We start from the raw sequence: 19803 nt of genomic DNA, 5'->3' as shown, positions 1-19803 counted from the left end.
TTAGCTTATCTCAGGAATGCCCTTTAATCAATAACATCTCCAGACTCTGGGGCTTGTCTCATTTGTTTAGTCCTTCTCTACTCCTCTTCCTCTCCCTGCAGTGTTAGTGTGATTTTAAACTTTGTGGTATGTATGTTAAGTATTAATGTTTAATTCCAAGAGACACATTAATATTCATAGTAAGTGTATTCATCCTGTGGCAGCAGTGGTTTGACTTTTCTGATGTAATTCACTAGTGTATTTTACTTTTACATTAATGGTGGGAACTCCTGTTTGAATGTCTAAACTATTAACAGAAAAGCACCAAAAGCTCATGTGACCTCAAGCATTGAACTGATTTCTCAAAACCCCTGTTCCTCTGTGGCAGAATGTTGATGTAATCCAGATTTTGGGATTATTAAACCCTCTGAAGGAAGACTTTTTTTTTTTTCCCATGGGTATATGTAAAGTTAAAGGTTGTTCTGGATCATAGGAGAGGTACATATGGACCTAGAAGTGTAAAGCTTACATGGAATGGAAGCAGGAATGAAGGAGTGAGGGTTAAAAAAAAAAAAAGAGAAAGAAATGTTTGAACAAACTACAAGTGGCTGGTGTGGGATTAGTAATTGTGTCTTTGTGTAGTTTAAATTCCCAGCACAAAATCTAGGGAAGGTGCGCTGCAGAAATACTAGTGCTGCATAGCAGAAGCAATTGGAACAAAAAAGTGAAAAAAAAGGGCAGGACACTTTCCTTTGGAGCCAGAGAGTCTCCTGTATATCACATAGTATGAGGAATATTAAGAAATTAAAGAAGTTAATCTGTCTGGAAGAATGGAGGATGATGATATTCAACTGGGAGAAGAGATTTAGAGATGCAGCTTTGCTCGGGACTCAAAGAGTTGTCATAAGGAAAGCTCTGAGAGGTATTTTTGCAGCTATTGGTTGTGCTTCACAGAATGTTAGTGATGAAATTACGTGCCAGGCGTGTGAGATGAGCTGCATTCTGTGCAGAAATTAAGCCTGAGTGTGGTTTGTGTCCTGAAGACAGAGGGAGGAGCTGATTCACACTTTGTTCCAGACTGAAAGCTCAGTGACCATACTTGGGATGCTGGGAGGGGAGACCAAGTTCTGGTTAGGACCTGGCAGAAAAGAGCAGACTTCAAATTAACCTTTCCCAAGGGGCTTGTCAGTGGAACTGACTCATTGCTGAATAAGGCTTATTGGGGGTGTGTGGGATTGCAAGAAATATTTATAAGGTTGTTGGAATAACAGGGAAGTGTAAGGACCTCTTTGAGGGGGACCAGAATGAGATTTTATATTTCATACTCTACCATAATATAGCTGCAAAAATTCTGTGATTCATCCTTCTGGTAAACCTCTCTTAACTCTATTTAGTTTTTGTTATGATTAGGAATGCCTTCTATGGCTGCTTCTGTAGCTTTGATGGACCAAACCCCAGTTCTTTGTTTTCACAGCCAGATTACTTAGAGAGAATTTCTACCCAAATCAAATCTTCAAGGCTCAGATCTATCCTTAAATACAGGGTCAGAATTTTGGAGCATGCTGCAGTAACTTCTTTAATGGGAAGTAGAGTTAAGCTCCAACTATCATCCTCACTACCCCCACAACTGTAGTTAGGAACCAATTAGTATTTGCACTTGTCTTCTACTGTCTCACAGAGTATTGCAAAAAGTAACGTTGGAATGATTATCAGTATTAACTAAGCACCAGAGAAAAAAGTATCAACAATTTCTCATGATCTCACTTCTCCGTTGCACAGCCTCGTCAGAACCCAAAAATATGACTGACTGCTTTATGACCCTCAGTCTTTTCTATGTATCATTTGTCCAGCAAACAAGTGGTTTGAAGCCAGAGGCCTCTGGTTTGAAGGCTTGCTGATATTACAACTGATTGAAAATAGGAATACTGTGGGTTTCTTCTTTTGGAATATTATTTGAAAGGCTGGGTGCCGAAATGGAAGGGAGTCTTTTATGCATCATAGTTCACTTCTCCAGTTTTCTCATTCAAGAAGGGGAAGAGAAACACGTAGGAGATGTTGTACACACCCCTCACTCAAAGGCAATATTTTTGCAGGTTTCCAGGTTTGCATTTCTTTTCCAAGGGTGGTTTGTTTCGAGGTATTTCCATTATCTTGCGTGTTTCTGGCCTCAGAAGACCTTGGGGCAGAGGAGTTTTGCTTTCTTCATCTGCACTGTGGACATTATCTGCAAACTCCTGGTGTTCTCTGTGATTTTGATTTTCCCAGCAGCTCTTTGTTGGCTTCAGTTCTTAACATACTTCTCTGAGCAGTGACAGAAGTACTCAGTAGCTCTCCAGCTTTCATAAAGAAAGGTATTAATTTTTCTTCTTCTTTTTTTTTAAAAGAAAGCATCAAGCATAAAATGTATTGTAAAGCAGCACATAGTTTATGCACATCAAGCTTTTCAGGCCGTTACTTTATGGAGATGTTGGTGGGAATAAAGCACTTCAGCTCTTCCAGCGGTGCCCATTCTTCTTGCACACTATCTTATATCACTTATCAGGTGAAATATCAATGAATATTAAATCAGGGTAGTAGGCTTTATTATTTGTTTGTTCTCCAGGCCTTTTTTATGAAGTCAGGCAGGTATTGTACAATATCCAAAAGGACCGAAACTTTGAAAAGCTGGCTTGTACATGCCTTGCATTTGCTCTGAGAAGTTGCATGAATGACTCCCCTATTGAATTTTCATTCCTGCAGAAGAAATTCCTGCTGATCTGACCCATTTGACCAGAAGCACCATCCCTAGCAAAGCCAGAGAGATGCACATAACTTGCATTATATCGATACAGCAATCTTTGAATGTTCCCTGTGTCCATTTGTCGGAGGAGACAATTTAGTGCCATAACTGGAACAATGAAAGTTGATGTCCAGATTTTTAGACTTCATTTTTGAGAGGTGTAATTTGTACACACACATCTCACCTCAGCTATGGTGGCTGTAAATGGAGAAATGGAGGGAAAAAAAGATGTAGATGATTAGTTACTGAATTTTTTGCAACAAAACATATATGAATTACCCTGTGATTTGTGCCTCCATTAATTTGCAAAACTAAAAGGCTATTGGCATAGCAATTACATTAATTATTTTGCCCACTGGAAGAATGAAAGACTTGAGCAAACGCAGCCATAAAAGTTTTGTTCTTGAGTGCTCTGTCCACAGTTCCTAGCAAGTTTCATAATGGCTTTTATCAGCATTAGTGTGCTACCTGTCATAACTACATAATTACAGCACCTAATTATATTATTACTTATTTACACTAATTATGTAATTGGATGTAATTGGTGCAATTACATAACTCCTCAGATGAGAAAACTGCTCTAAAACCAACCTATGCTCCTAAGAGTAAAGGATACTGCCATGAATTAGACTATCCCTCTGAAGCAAGGCAATCTTTGGTGGGAAATTAAAGGTTCTGTTCTCTGTTGTGGTCATTGGGACCACGAACTTTTTATTCCCATCAACGTTACAAGGGTGAAGCAGAAGGTTGAGCAGCACCCGCCTGGAGTTCTGGTCAGTGGTCTTGTCATTCAGTTCTTTTAAAAGCACTTCTGTGGCACAGCAATGAGCTGGCATTGGTCATGTGACAATACATCTTAACTTGCTTTATTTTGAATTTTTTGAAGGTGTCACATTTTTTATGTATATTTGGTTTTGTTTTAAATTATTAAATAGAAGAAGTATTTAGCAAATATTATGGCCATTTCCGTGTCACGGGGTGGGGGTGGGGGGAGAATGCATTCTCTATTTGAAACATTCCAGTTGTTTTGTTCGTTGTTTTTAAATACTGAAGCTTGAAAATTGAGCTGAAATTAGGGCTCCCTTGAGCCGGTGCTGCTGTTTCTGTTCTTCCTACCTCCAGCCTCGTGTTTTTGCCTTCTTTCTCTATTAGATACCCAGAAGTGGGTGTTAAATTCAAAAGCAGCACTGGGAACGATGCCAAGTGAGCCACTGAGAAGCCTCACAATAGTTGTCATTGTGCCCATGCTGTGTGCTGGGCAGCGCCAGCCCTTTCCCCTCAGCATCCCCTCCCTCTCTCCTGCCTTGCTGCTCCTCAGTTTGCCGCCTTCCCACCTCGGGAGCGGAGGTGTGATGTGACACCCGTGGCAGCACCAAGCTGCTCCCAGGGTTCAGATCCTGGCCAGAGTCGCTCCACGAGGCTGTGCCCTTTCCCCCCTGGTACAGGAGCAGGGAGAGGGGACAAGCTCGCCCCTGGAGCCGGAGTTGCTTGCGTACAATCCCTGGCACACCCGTGCGTGGCCTGCGAAGGCGTTTTTTTTCCTGTTAAGTTGACTGTCAAAACAGCCCAAGTGTGAGGCAAGTGGCACCTACAGAGCCCAACAGCTGCAGGTCAGGAGCCTGTCTGCCCGTCCCCTCACACCTTGGGAAAGGTTACTCCAGGGTTAGTTTAGTGAACCTAAAGTCATCTCGCTGGTGCCAGACCCTGGTGTGCTCCCCCCGTGTCTGACGTGGTCAGTGGCCGTCCCCAGGCAAACCTCCTGGAGGTTCTAGAGGAGGCAGATCCAAAGGGAATTCGGACAGGGGAGGTGGAGGCAGTGGAAAAAGTGCTGTGCAGAAAGGAGAAGAGCATGCTGACAGCGGGGAGGGGAGGAGCAGGGCTTGTGGAACAAGCTGTTCTTTACTGCTGTCGATTTTTGTCAAAGAGTGTAATAAAATAATATGTACTAAGAGTGCTGTTGACCTCTGCTCTTAAAATATAACTTCTGTAGAGAAGAAGAAAAAAAGTTCTGACATCCAGTATTTCTCTATTCTGTTATCCATCATCTTTTTGAATTTTGAGGGTAAAAGATTTCCCTGCTAGTTTTTGTCTCTAGTCTGTAGATATTCTTATTACCTCCAAGGATCACTAAACACTGGACAGGTAGAGAGAATAACCTAAACCAGAGAAATGTCAATCCCAGGTGAAACATGAATGCTGCAGAAGATACACTTGGGATGTCAGGGAGACGCTCCGGGTGCTTTTCACGTGCACTCTGGTGATTCATCCCAGGCAATTTAAGAAGTTTCCTCCCCCAGATGTCCACCATACCCCTGTGTCGCAACGAACCACAACAATAGCAGAAGGGGGAGGACAGAGAGATGTGTTTGTTCGCTCCTGAGCTGCCGCAGTTCACAGCCCAGAGTACTAATGTGCAAATTGATGGCCATTGAAGTCATGCCAGTCTGAACTGCGCTGGTTGAGGAGAGGACAGGGCACTGATTCTGCTGCCTCTTCATAGGTGGGATGATATCAGCACTCAGCTGATCGGGGTGACCCTTTCAGCTGCCACAGCTGAATCTGCCAGGGACGAGTGAGCTGCGATTTTTCGACTGTCTCACGGTAGATAAGCTGTATTTTTAGGGCTTCTTCATTATCATGAATTCCAATTCGACGTGGAGTTCCTGATCTGGCAGCTCACAGGCTTGAAAATCCTTACAGGACTAGTGCACACAAATGCTGTGCTGGAGTGGGGCGTGGAGTTTATAACTTTTGGGAAGCTAATAATGCTCCCTTTGTTAGGGCTGAGTTATTTTACTTTTGGAGACTGGCTCTCCTCCAAAAACCAGCAGATGTTATCAAAGCAAAGCTTGCAAGGATGAGATGTATGTACATATCATTAAGCAATGAAACTTTTTCTTAATTGCTTTTAAAAGGCTGATAGGATGCGTGTCACGTTATGAGTAATTACTTACCATGGCAGTAATACCAAGAGCACAAAAGCCGGCTGCTAAATAAGATCTGAGGTCTCGCAGACAGGCTAATTTCCTAGGAAATGCAACGATAGTTTTGTCTGCACTTGGGTTTTCATAAAATAAGCAATTAAAGAAATATGCCTAAATAGATGATTTACTGCTCTTTTTTTTTTTTTTTTTTTTTTTTTTTTTTTTTTTTTTGTTGTTGTTGTGCTCAAAATAGAAAAGCAAGTGAGAATGCAGCTCTCTGTGTCTTTTCACGTGGGCACAGACCCTGTGGCTTCGGTTTAGGTGCACCAGGTGCCAGAGAAAGTCCTTTTTCTGCATCAAGGCCTGGCTCAACTTCACAGAGGATCTCAGAGCTATCGAATAGTGATGCAGTCACTAAAATAGAGCATATACCACTGCTTGGGTATATGAGGGGAGGTCCCTCTACCCTCACATATCCAAGTGTTATCCAGTTTTACATGCACAGAATATATTGAGGTACTGTTGTTGTTCTTTCTGCCATGAGGTATTTTTCTATTGCTGCTTTTGTTGTTGAAAAATAATGATAATTTCTGTAGGTAGTCCACTGCTATTTTTGCTTCTCTGTACAATTTTGCCTCTACACTATTATCTCAGGAAAGTGCTGAACACCTCCCTCTCCACTTCATAAAACAAGCAATCACACTAATGTGCCTAATTAGCTGCTTTCCTGCTCATTTGTGTGTTTGTCAAAGCATGAAAAGTTAGCATCACGTGAGGACTTTGCATCTTTGCACAAAGCTCGTATTCAACAAGAGAGCTGAGCATCTTCTTTTCTGCTTGAAGGGCTCTGCATCTCCCAGACCCAGACACGGGCTCTTTGCTCTGCCGTAAATAATTCAGCTGACCTGCTTGGCCAGGTGATGTGTGAGGTGTGGGTAAACAAAGGGAGAGGTGGGCTTCATTCGGTCCCTCCACCTTAAAAGCTTGAGGTTTTAGTGGCTTGAAGTTTACATACAGCCTTTTCAGACAGGCAGAATTAATTATCCTGTTGCTGCTTGAACAGGAAACCGTGGATCTGATCTGATCCTGCCTCCCTAGAAGTGATGCCATTAGCTGGAGCGGGAGAAAGATGGATATCAGCGGCAGGTGCTGCAGCAGAGGCGGCTTTGCTGCCTGTGGGGAGGGTGTGGTGATAACCTTCACCCCCAGCTGCCTCGGTGAGGGAATGGTTGTGCCGTTTCACAGAACCCTGGTCTTTGCTTTTAACCCCTCACATTCTTGTTGACTCCTGAAGGGACAATCCCAGCACCAACACAACCTTGTCCTTTTTCCTCTGTCCTTTGAAATCACTTCCCAGTACAAAGCTATAAAGTGATTGCAAGTTACAGAGTGGAGCCTAAAGCTCCCCGAAAGCATATTCATTGAGATTTGGGCTTCTTTTTATATCCCCCTGAGGTCCAGAATCAGTGTTTTGATATGACCCATCACTAGTCTTTTTGTCCCCTGTGGCATTGTGGCTCAGTTGTAAGCTTAGCTTAACTTCCTCTGTGTTTGAAAGATTTGGCCACCTGTCTGTTGACCACTATTTAGGCTTCAAAGGCTGATTTAGCTGCAAAGATGAGTTCTGCCTTGGTGATACAGTGCAGTCAGAGCCCCCTTGTCCTCCTTCCAACTCCAGCTCATTCAGTTTGCTAAGGAAAATAAGTGAGCCGAGTCGGGTTCCTGTTTGTTTGCTCGCTGCTGGCCTTAAAAACTCGAGGAGGGGGTCTGGACAGGAGGCTGTGTTCCTTGAAGCTTTGCACATCCCCACGAACACGGGGTGGAGGTGTTCCAGCTGGAGCGCCCTGGAGCCGAGCAGCGCTGCTGGCAGGACACGGGCTGCGGTTCCCTGCTGGAATCCACTCTCGCCTTGACCTGCCAGAGGCTGGAGCTGTTAACTTTCCAGGCAGCCTGCAAAAGCCATCTTTTATCCCTTTGTTAAAGAAGCATGTGGCTGGGGATGGATCTGCGTGCGGGCAGACCTTTAGTCTGTGATTCCAAATGAGGGAAAGGCTCTCCAAGGCACTGGATAGGCACCTACTGTTGTGCTTAAAATCCTGGCAGCAGCAGAGCCAGAGTTCTCCCGGGATTGGCTGTGCAGGGCTTTGCCTGGTGAAAATTGGGCCTTAACTGGGATAGCAGATAGTGATAAGGAGGTGAACCCCCGAGGAGCAGTGTGATGAGCAGATCCCGAAACATGTCAACCGAATTCATTTGATTTTGCTCCGTGGGAGAAGCAGCAGACACAAACCACTCCAGTGCTGTTTGAGAACATTATTGCAACATTTGAAAACAATTACTGTTCTTTGTATTGCAGTGGTATACTATAAGCTTCTGGCTGCTTGAGCGGGAGAGAGGCTGAAAAATTGTCCACAGCCAAGGCAGATAACTGCAGATGCTGAGGAAGGGAAGGGCTACGGGTTTCCCCAAAGACATGAGGGCAAGCAGTGAAAGATGAGTTCAAGGTTGTTGCCTTTACCAGGAACACCATTTGAAAGTAAACAGGCGTGACTTTGGTTGGACTCAAAACATTGCAGTGAGATTCTGCGAGATGTAAAAGAGGGAAAGGCTACAAAAATTGCCTTTCTGCTTCTGAGCTCTCATAGGGCAGAGACAGCAAGATTTTGGGGGGGGTTGGGTGCAACATTGGCGTGAGTTTGATTTACAAGGTGCTACAGACATGATGAAGTTACTCGTTTTCTGTATCTGTCACAGGAAGAAAAATCCACGGTTCTGTGTTACTCTGTATGGATAAGTTTCTGAATTTGTGTAACTTTAGACTCATTGTGCCATTTATCTTTTAGGACCAGCTTTATGAGGTTTGTGTCAGGTTTTTCTATCTGGTTGCAAGGGTAGTTTGTGGAATCTTCTCTCTTTTTAGCGTGGTGGATGTGTGTATGATAAAAAGCTAAGATTGCATCATCTTTAATAAAAGAGAAGATATATAGCCTAAAGAAATCAGATTAGTTGCAGAGAAAGAAATCAATCAGGTTGGCAAATTGCATCTGTGGGACAAAGTGCAAAATGTTTGTTTCATAGAGTATTTATTGAACAAATTTGTTGAGAAGATGGTTAAAAATGCTCTACAGAAAAAAAAAAAAAACCTGGGAACCATTTTGTTCAATTTAAATGACATTGATGTATTTTTTACATCATGAAATCTTGCAATATTACCAACAACAATCCCTGATAAAGTACTTTACACAATTGCCTCACAGGGCATTTTGAGATAAAAGTATATATTGGGGATTGTAAATCGGCTGCATCCAATTTATATATAATGGAACCCACTACAGCCATCCTCCAAAATTCAATAGATCAGGAATCACGTTACACTTCTGTGAGTTTGGGGTAGTAGGAGCTCTAAAGAGTCTCCAAAACAAACAGGCCACTTTAAATCATATTTAATGAACCCTGTGTATTTTATACACGTGTGATTAAAATGTTTTGTTTCTGTTTTTCATTTTGCTGGGTGCTGCTGAAGGAAAATCGTAACTCCGGCTTTGTGAAACCGATCATCTGCTTGTTCTCAAGAGAAAATGCAGTTTAACTGAACAGGGCAAACCATATTTAAATGCTGGGGGGAAAAAAAGAAAAAGCAGATCTGTGCAGAGGATCCATTTTAATATTTTCCTAGCAATGAAAGCGAGAAAGCTCAATGAAAATGCAGTATAGGCAGATGAAGGGTCACAGAGTAGCGTGGTGGTTTTTTTCCTCTTACTGATCTATGCCTGCAGCCTCTGAAAACGGCACACAGTGGACACAAACCCGAGTGAGTAGATTTTTCAACTTCAGGGCCCAGTTTTACTGGTTTCCACCTACTTCCCAAAGGGAATAGGAGTGTTTTGTACTTCCTTCCCCGTGGGCAGGTGGCACCTTGTGGGATCACTGTGCCACAGCCAGACCTGCCACGGGGCCAGTGCTGGGCCATCGTGTTTGCACGAGCAGAGGAATGTGCAGAGCAACCCATGGGCAAGTGTTTGACCAGAGCAAGAGATCAGAGAGCAGGTTGGTAGTAGGTTGATGGTGTTCAGGCCCATAAGGCTGGAAAGTGGCCGTTGTTTGGTGCTGTTTTGTCAAGAGATGCTTCACAGAGAAACTTAGATTTTATTTTTTTTTTTCCTCTCCTCTGAGTGATACTCAAGTATGTGCATTTATGGTCTTACAGGTCTTTTCCAACCCTATAAGTTCTGTGATTTTGTACACATATAAGGCACGTGCGTGACTGCATCGTTACTTCAAAGAGCAGTACTGGGTGGTGATAGGTGATAATTCTTATTAATTTCAAAAGAAAGTGTTGTTCTTTCAGTTGTCTTTTCACACCGCCCCATGTGCAAAATACATCAGAGTCAAAATGGGCCTAAAGCAGGAACATCAGATCAGGATTCAAAATGCCTTGGCTCTGGCAGTATCCTAAGCCAGAACAATCGCGCTGCAATCAGCAAAGCTCTGCCTGTGCAAAGCTGAGAACAAGGTCAAGTCCTGAGCTTCTGAAAAACGAGTCTCCAGCTGAGTCTTTGTATTTCCCAGAGATTCTGTTACACCAAATTGAAGCTAAAGCTGGGAAATGGACAGTACTTGCAAAATACAAGGTGACAGGACCAGACAATTAAAACTAAATGTGGAGGGAAAAAAAACCCACCACCATAAATTTCAACAAGTACGCTCCTGAATCCTGTGCTACAAAAGGTAGGAAGTAGAGGTGATGGTTTGGAGCCTAATCATGGGGTTAGGACCTGCTTCATTGGATCAAACCAGCAGGCACATTGACAAAAACAGGTCCAAATTGGTGGTGCCCTCACCAGCTGTGTGCCCCTGAGGAGCAGACGTCACCTGTGTCCCCAGCAGGGCCCGGTCCTGGAGGGTATGTTTGCATTGCAGTGGGATTCGTGCCACCTGCTTTTGTCTGGAGTTCAGTGTCTGGAGTGCGCCTGCCAGCCTGTTCTGTGAAGGAAAATCGATATGAAAAGGAGAACAGGGGAAGGGGGAGCTTCAGCCCTGCTGGTGCAAGCAGTGTGGGAGTGTGGGGGCAGGAACCGCCAGGGGCCGGAGAGGCATCGGAATTCCGGTCACTTTAAACACAGCCAAGGGGAAGCAGAAATGCCATTGCTGTTTGGCTCTGTGGGAGCCTGTCCGGCAAACCAGCGGTGAATTCACTGAAACGATGTCAGGAGCAGCAGGGGAAGGAGAAGGAGAATGAAATTAGAGCTGGGAGGGGATTGTTCAGCTCTGCTCTGCACTGGGGCGGCCTCACCTTGAATATTGTCGCAGTTTTGGGCACCGCAATGTAAGAAAGACATTGAGCCATTAGAGAGTGTCCAAAGGAGGCGACAAAGATGGGGAAGGGCCTTGATTTGAAGCCCCGTGAGGACACTGAGGGCACTTGGTGTGTTCAGCTGGAGAAGAGGACACTGAGGGGAGACCTCATTGCAGTTCACAGCTTCCTCAGGAGGGGCAGAGGAGGGGCAGGACTGAGCTCTGCTCTGGGGGGACCAGGGACAGCACCCAGGGAATGGCCTGGAGTTGTGTCAAGGGGTTTAGGTTGAATATTAGAAAAAGGTTCTTTCCCCAGAGGGTGGTTTGGCACTGAACAGGCTCCCCAGGGCAGTGGGCACAGCCCCAAGGCTGCCAGAGCTCCAGGAGTGTTTGGATGATCCTCTGGGGCACAGGGTGTGACCCCTGGGGATGGTCCTGAGCAGGGCTGAGGGTTGGACTGGATGATCCTTGTGTGTCCCTTTCAGCTTGGCATATTCTGCGATTTTGGTGGCCGTGGTTGGGCTGTGTGGGCAGCTCAGCCCCTCTCCTGTGACAGGGCTGCCAGGGACACTGTGGCACTGGAGGAACAGAGCCTGAGGGGAGAGACAGAGACCTGCCAGGTTCCTCTGCACACAGACTGCCATTGCATTGTGCTGTTCTTCCCCCACCGAGGCAGCTGGAACTAAACCAGAGCCTCCCATGCTCCCATTAGAAGGTTCTTTTTTTAAGGACATGTGCACTTAATGTCAGAATATTGAAACCATACCCACGTGAATAAAGTTAGTAAGCCAGTGATTCATGGCTGTTTCAAACCTCTATCTAGCCACAGTAAATTTCTGCTCGGTAGTGACAGTCTGTGTCCACATGCAGGCTATGATTTACAGTTCTGTGTTTTGTATCAACAACATCTGTTTAACAAAAGAGAAGGGGGAAAAAAAGCCAAGAACATTTATTTTCTAATCTCCGTACCAGATGTTTCATTATGCACAAGATCCAGGGATTATATCAGAAATAATTTAATTATTTTAAATGAATAATCTGAAGTGTTTTTCCTAAAGTATGTCTGGTAACCACTAACAACACAAAAACACGGGAATGTGGAAAAGTAAACTCATGTTTTGCACAAATCTATAATTATATCTATTTTAAGGACACAAATATTAAGGACCACATCCTAGCTTTAGATGGTGGTGTTGGGATACTTGAAGGTTTGCAGAGGAGAATATCAGTTCTCGGGGTTATGATAGAGATAAAGTGGCAGAGAACAACTGAAACAGCAGAAGAAAGTAGCATCTGAGAAATGAACATGTCTTGCCTCCAAGAGGGGTGTGAGAGCACATTCCAGCTTATGGCCTTGGCTGGGAAAAATTATTTTCATGATTGCTTCCATCTTTCGGAAATGCCAAGTTCCTTAGGTGTGTTTGGTAAGCAGAAATATTGGGGTGCTTGTCCTTTACAGAACTTCAAGCTGAGTGTTGAAACTGCCCTGGAGAGCATCAGTGAAAAATCTTTGCAATTTGGGGTTTATTATGGTTCCTCACCGTAATTTTTGCAGGGATATCGTAAGTGGGAATGCTGATACAGAAACACTGAGACATTTATAACTGACTGGCCTGGATATCAGTTTTGAAGAACTCACAATTACCCAGAATTACAGTGATAGGTTCTGTTGCAGCCCTCAAAAAGTCAGCCAAGTTAAAATGAAAGTGAATGCATCAATGACACTGCTAAAGCAGATGGTTGGTCAGTGTTGTGGTTTCAACCTTTTTTTCAGGGGGAAACAGGTTTCTCTATTTTTCTGTGAGTGGTGGGAGCTGTAACGTATCAATCCAGTACAGACCCAGCCAGAACTATTAGTTTTTTTGTTGCATACAGATTTATCTGTAATTGCCAAAGCTTATTTTTATTTTCTTTGAATTACTGTCGTGGATGCATAACAATTCCTAATTTCCCTCCCTATATTCTTGTGCAGCACAGATTGCTTATCAAATACAGTCTTAACATTAAAGTGTCAAACAGGATTTGCAGAAAGCTATTTGGGTTTGTAGTTTAGGATGAACGTTTATCAAATTGTGGATTAGCTGAATCATGCACTGAACCAAATTATTATTGTCTGTGATTAAATCACAAAGTGGTTATTGCCCTGTGTCATCTAAAGCACACGATAGCTTAAATCTTCTAAATCCCTTTTTAAGGTGGCTGTAGGAGCTACATAACTCCAGACTTTTAGGACCAGGCTCTGTCCCTGGGCAGAAAAATAATAGCTTTCAAAAGGTCACTTGGACTGATCCCTCTCTGCTTATATGGGCAGCATATCTGGGAAGGGAATGGATGGACTTATTTACATTTCAGACATAGAGAATGATTCTCAGTAAATAGATCTCTTTGTACCCAGCACTCAAGTATTTATTCAAGGTGCTGGCTCGGAAGAGGGGAGTGAACAGTCTGTTCATTCCTGTGCCCGAAAGGGCACACGGGCTGCCTGCTGGAGAGCAGCAATGCCAGGGGTCTGTTTTGCCTTCATGTCAAGGGCACAGTGGGGTGGCAGAGGGTGAAGCTGTGCCCACCTTCCTGGCAGAGCCGCTCCTCGGCCGTGGAGGCCACGGGGTGACCGGCACCGTCTCTTCTCAGCGCTGGTGCAGCAGGGTTTGACCACCCCAATGGGCACTTGAGGGACTGCAGTCTCCCTAAAGAGGCTACAGTCTTCCCAAAGCTCGAGGAGGCTTTTTTTTGGCTGCTTTGGTGGTTGCTGTTCGTGTGTGTGCCCGTGTATTCCCGAGCGGAACTCCATGAATAGCCCAGGGCAGCACGCCAGGGTGCTGGTAGCAAACCTTCGTGGTGATTGATGTCCGTGCTCCGCTTCTGCACCCTTCAGTGACCGTAGAATCTTAGAATATGCTGAGCTGGAAAGCACCCCCCAGGATCATCATATTCAACTCCTGGCCCTATGCAGGACACCCCCAAGAACTCACCGTGTCCCTGACAGCGTTATCCAAACGAAGTGTTTCTTGAGTTCAGACAGTCTGGGTGCTGTGACTGCTTCCCTGGGGAGTCTGTTCCAGTGCCCGACCACCCTCTGGGTGAGCGACCTTTTCCTCATATCCAGCCTAAACCTCCCCTGGCTCATGGTGACTGATGTCCGTGTTCCTCCTCTGCACCCTTCAGTGACCGTCCAGCTGAGGAGCAAAGAGGGCTCTCAGCATACCCATTTTCCCAGCCTTGCTGTTAGGCAACAAAACCCTCTGCTGACTGTCTTGCTCACCTCACTGAGTCACCAGGGAGTGAACAATCCATGTGAGACAGGGAATGGCAGGCTGGAGGATGGGGTGGCCCCTCTCCTGCCCTGGTGCGTGCAGTTGGGGAGGTCACAACCCAGGAGGAGTCACGAGCAGTCATGGCTGCTTTTCTTAGTGAATAGGTAGGAGGGAAGTCCTGAAATGGCTTGTTTTCATGTTGCAACAAGGGGTCACGGGGCGGAAAACGCCGAGAGTCACTGCAGTAGAGGCTGCTGGAGAAGTGAAAGCCTGGCACAGCTGATGGTGCCGTGGCACTCGGAGCCCGTGGCAGCGGCACCATCTCAAAGTATGCATTAGGCTGCCTTTGCTCCTCAGCTTCATCCCCCTTGTCCTACTCTTTGACCTATTTTCTCCTCCTGTTATCTAGTAATCTATTTTTTAAAGGCTCAGCCCAGTCTCTCCTGCTGGTTGCAGCTGATCCATCTCGCTGCTAGCCTGTGAAACCAGCACCTCCTAAAGAAACATCCCTCTGCCAATTACTCCGGAGGCATGGATTCAGCTCAGCGTGGGAGCTCGATTGAAGCCAGTTGGCTGTGCCAACAGGACAGGGATGGCTCAAGAGAGACTTCATACAAAGCACAGAAACTCTCTAAATGAATTTCTTCAGCCTCTTCTCCATCCATGCTCAACCAGAGCTAGCAAAGTCGGAAAAAATGGCAATGTTCTCCCAAAGGGAGGAATTAGCCCACAGCTCTGCCATGCCCCTGGACAAGCCCACGGAAGGGAAGGAGAGTTGCACAGAGAACTGCAGGAGGCAGGCGCAGACTTTTGCTCCGAGCAGGAGGGTTTGAGGTTTCTCGGAAAACACAAGTAGCAAATCCCCTAAGCCCTGTGCTTTCTCAGGCATGTGCCCTCGCCGTCGGCACCTCGCGGCTACGTGTACCCAGAGTACCTTGCAGAGAGGTTTCACCCCGGGTGAGCTGAGATTCCCGCTGGAGTGCTGCCAGCCGAGGAGGGGAGGACGGAGCACGCTGGATCGCCACACGAAATGTCTGCTCTGCTCGTGTGCAGTCTCTTTGGCTCGCAGCCTTTTGGCAAGCCCCCACCTGCCTTTTTTTTTTTCTTTTTTTTTCTTTTTTTTTTTTTTTTGGCCTTCCCCCAGCTGAACTGGCGGGGAGAGAGGAGGCTGCAGCTCCTTTCTTTCTGTCCCTGCAGCCTTCCTGTCTGGCTGGACACAGATGTGTGTTTAAATGTGGATTCTGCAAGGCACAAGTCATGCTTGCGGGAAGAGCGGGGAGCAGGAGGATGCTGCGATCCGTAGGTGGGCTGCCGTGCTTGGGCTGCTGTCCTGTGCAAGGATGGAATAACAGTAACAACTAGCAACATTACTGCGTTCAACCTGGGTTGTTTAGAAAGAAGATTTCAGTGCATTTTAACAATTAATTATTTGTCCAGGAGGCAGCTACTGCGCTTTAAAGCGTCCCATCCACATACCTCGCCCTCTGCGAGCTCATTAATGCTGGAGCTGTGTCACCTCACACTAACCTGGTGGCTGTTGATTGAGTCCCGTGACAGCTGTTTGCAGAGGTTTGCCCTGCTCCCTGCCAGCAGCCTGCCTTCCTCCTCCAAATTGCCTCTCGGTTCCAGACGGGCTTCAAAATGTCTGAGCGAACGCTATCCTGGGCAAAACGGTTGGATTTCTAGGAGTAATGGCCGAGGCGTGACGGATAACATCCTGCAAAACCCCAGGAGAGCACCTGCAGCGTGGAGGAGGCTGAGGTTTTACAGCTTTAAGGTGTTAGTTGGTCAAGGTGAACCCTGGACCGAGCCCGTAAACATTTAAGTCCCAGAACAAATGTTTGGGGTTGTACAAACATGTTAATGACCTCCAGTTAATTGGCAAGCAATTACCTTGAGGTAAAAATAGCTTTCCCGTTGCTGATCTGTCACAGAGTGCGTGTTCCCCTGTGAACATTCGCAGATCACTAAAATTTTCGGCTGAGGAGCCTGGTCCAATTTTGCCTTCTGGATCCTGGCAGGTTTGTGATCAAAAAGTTTTTCTGTCCCCAGCAGCAATTGCTGTTTGTTTGTGGCATAGGCTCAGCAAACAGGGCTGGGTGCCAGAGCTAATCTTCATGCTGCCCTTTATTTAATAAAGTCCTGCAGTTCATATAATGCAGTGAAAAAATAAGATAATATTGACTGGCAAAAGCATGTGGTTCAGCAAGGGAACGTACCTGCTGTGTGCGCTATAATGGAACTGTTGGTGAAGGCTAGATAAGTATTTTTAACTTGAAGACAGGTTGGCAGGCTAGAATGTGTCTCCTACTGAATTTTGCATCTTTCTGATATTTTGCATGACAAAGACACGCAGCTGGACTGATTTCATTAGATGTGTGTTGCAGGTGAGAACCAAGAAGGAAGGTTCTGCCTGCTCCCAACACAGCATTTGGGACTACCGAGTGAGACTAGTGGACAGGTGCTTGACCTGTTGCCTCTCTGCTGTAAGAAGAACCTGTAGAAGTCAGTAACATCTTTTCATGAGGTCTCTGGTCCGTGGAAACCCATGAGCTTCTCCTGGAACTGGGATCAAGTCCTTGCTTGATCCTCCACGATACTTCAGGAAAAAAAAAAACCCAGATCTTCTTGGTCTGTAATTAAACCACACCTGGGTTTCTTTCCTGGAAGAGATTATCACAGCATTTCTAGGAAGGCAAAGCTGGGCCCACGGGAACGAGTGGAGTCTGCCACTGAGCTCCCGTGACTCTGGGGCTCGCAGTGGCCGAGATGAGCCAGCACGTGGTGCGGGGTGGTTCCAGCTGGAGCCACATCTGCTCTGTGTGCACCATGGCAATCTGTGGCAGGGGGAGAGGTGCTGTGCGCCCTCCACCCGCCCCTGGTCATCCCTCTTTCCAGGAAATGTGATGTTGTGGTGAGGAGGAAGGAAGCAGGTGGCGCTGGATGCCTCGAAGAGAGGCGAGCCCACTGAGCCAGGATGTCTTGCATCTGCACGGATTTGTGTGGTGCTCCTCTGGATGCTGCAGGGTGGTGGAGGGTCAGTCCACAGAAATCTTTCCAGAGCAGCTGTCGGTCCCTGCCTTGTGTCTTGGAGGAGTGGCAGATGGAAAACAAAACCAGCAAAGTGCATTTCACAATCCTGGCAGCAGTTCTCGGCAAACAGAGGAACCGCAGTGGTGGAGTCTCAGATTGCTCTCCCTGTGCAGCCTGGCTTTGAAACTTTGCTGTTGTTTTGAGTCTTGAAAGGGCTCCTGGTCCCTCAGCTGGCTCCTGCAGCCTTGCATTTGGTATCTTCAGGTGCTTCAAGCAAGAGGAGCTGTAATGGGTGCAGATACCAGAGCTTTCCAGGAAACATTCAGATACAAGTGCAGCTCTGTTCTCTGTAGCTGCCTTGAATTAACGTTCTGTGCCTGTAGTGGCAGACAAATTTGCTGGCAAACATTTTGAAAAAAAAAAAAAAAGGGCGTTGATCCAGAAAGTCACTGTGCACAAACTAAGCTTAGTGTAAATGAGTACACCTGTGCTTGACGCTGGGCACGTGATGAATGCTCTGCCAGGTCCGGGCCAAAATAAATTTAAAATAAATCTGGGAGCGTACTGGTGGGAAATGAATGCCGGTCTTGTAAGCGGGAGCGCACGCAGCAGAAATAGGAGCCTCCCGCCCCGCGTGTCAGCCGGGGATATCCAGCAGGGAAGGTCACGTGCGCTCCTCTCGGGCTCACCAGCGGGGCTGGTGAAAACAGGTTTTGATTTGAATGAGTTATGACCCATTGAAAATGGCATCATGCGTAACCACAGTAAATTGTCGTAATGAGATCACGAGGCCGGAGGAGCGAGCGGCGAGGAGAGGGGCCTCATTCCACCGGCGCTCACGGCTGGCAGCCCTGGGCTGCAGACCTGCTCCCTCCCTGGTTTGGTGACAGGGCCAGAGGTTGCACAGCCAGGCAAAAAAAACCTCGTTAGAAGTTTTGAGTTAAAAAGGAGGAAAAAAAGCTGAAGTTCTACCAACTTTGGTTTTGTGTTTGGTCTTGTCCAGGCTGATCGAGGAGACCGGGATAATGCAAATAGTGGAGAAACATGAATGCCATAAGTGCCTCCATGTTTCCCGAGGCTTAGCTTAGTTGTTTCTAAATCACATTGCTGTAGGAGGGGAGGGTTTGATGATCAGGGGCACTGCAGAGCTGAAAGGACATTTTTCTGGAAGCACAACAAAGCAGTGCTCACTTGGTGTATCCCTGGGCTCACAGCTCTGCCAGGCCAGGCCTGCCTGGACCCTGCTCATGTGCAACTGCCCTGGGCTGCCCAGCTGTGAATGCTGCAGGATCATCGCTGGCTTTTCTATTTTCATAGAGAAAAAAAAAAAAAGAGGCAAAATCTAAGTTTTGATGCACTTAAAACTTCACCAAATACCTGGACAAAATAAGTAGCACAGCTCTTGCCTTCTGGGAGTTTTCTGGGTGGACTTTGGGAAAGAACTCCTTTTTACTCCTCCAGAAAGAGGGCTGTTTGTGTGGGGCTATTTGCAGACTCAGAGGAGTGGAAGAAACATTTCCAACTCATTCTGTGTCTCATCTCAAGCCATCAAGTGCCTGTGTCTGTAGAGGCCCGTTACAAAACACAGTGCATATGACCTAACCACATCCTCCCACTGCCCCCAAGGTGGAGGGCAGAGGTGCATTGGTGCAGGACCTGTTTCCCGTGTCTCGTGCCTCCAGGCAGAGAGGGTTGCTGGCCACGTGGTTGCCACTCCTCTTAGTCTTGCACCCTTCAGTCTCCTCCGTCTGTCAAGCTTTGCAACACAAATATCCGTGCCCCTGAGCTATGGAGACAGTTCAGGCTCATGCAGATGCACGGCACCTTCCTGACTCATATCATCTATTCACAGGGTTTTTAGCATGACTGAATCTGTAGCCTGAGTCCATGGATTGGGAAACACCTCAGTTCAGTGCCTGTTCCATGCAGTGCTTGGTCCTTAGCAGGTTAACTTAACCCTTGGCAGTGGGCTTGTGCTTGCATTTACCTGAGATACACAGTCTGAATAGCATGTGGAAGCCTAGGACATTCCCAGGAGCCCAGACCTTCCATTGTGGGCAGCTGAATCCAGGTTCCTCTGCTCTTGCATCAGGCATGAGCCTGGAGGCCGGTCTGGAGTGGACTCATCTTGTTTTCCTGGTGTTGGCTCGCTGACATTGCTGCAAGGACAGCCAAAACAGATGGAGACCAGCCAAGCTGAAGAGACAGTGGGGAAATGTGTCCCTGCATACACTTAAGAGCAAAGCATGGGGAGCACTCAGGCTCTCCTGGTGCTGGTGAACCAAAGGAGTCTCCCTAGAGCTGACCCAGTGGGCATTTCTGCATGCCAGAGCCGTGGACGAATGTGCCTGCACTGCCCATGCTGCCACACAAGTGTAGCTGTGGGCAACCAAGGTTTTCCAGTTGGTACCTGCTTTGGAGCTAAAGAGAACCAAGAGTAAAAAAGCTTGTGTGAAATACTTTCTGAATTTACTGCTTAAGCTCATTTGTTTTGGGTCATCCACTGAGTAGAAGTCCTGAGTTTTCATTCTCTGGTCTC

General features: G+C 46.4%; 1 protein-coding gene across 1 annotated transcript in view; it reads left to right on the top strand.

Moving 5' to 3' along the window:
- Positions 1-19803, top strand: part of ITPR2 (inositol 1,4,5-trisphosphate receptor type 2) — a 230833-nt gene that overhangs the window by 206307 nt on the left and 4723 nt on the right.

The sequence above is a fragment of the Myiozetetes cayanensis genome, unplaced genomic scaffold, assembly GCF_022539395.1.
Source record: "Myiozetetes cayanensis isolate MyiCay16 unplaced genomic scaffold, myiCay2020 scf3, whole genome shotgun sequence".
NCBI lineage: Eukaryota > Metazoa > Chordata > Aves > Passeriformes > Tyrannidae > Myiozetetes > Myiozetetes cayanensis.
Note: the sequence above shows the minus strand (reverse complement) of the source record. Positions and strands in the feature narration are given on the sequence as shown.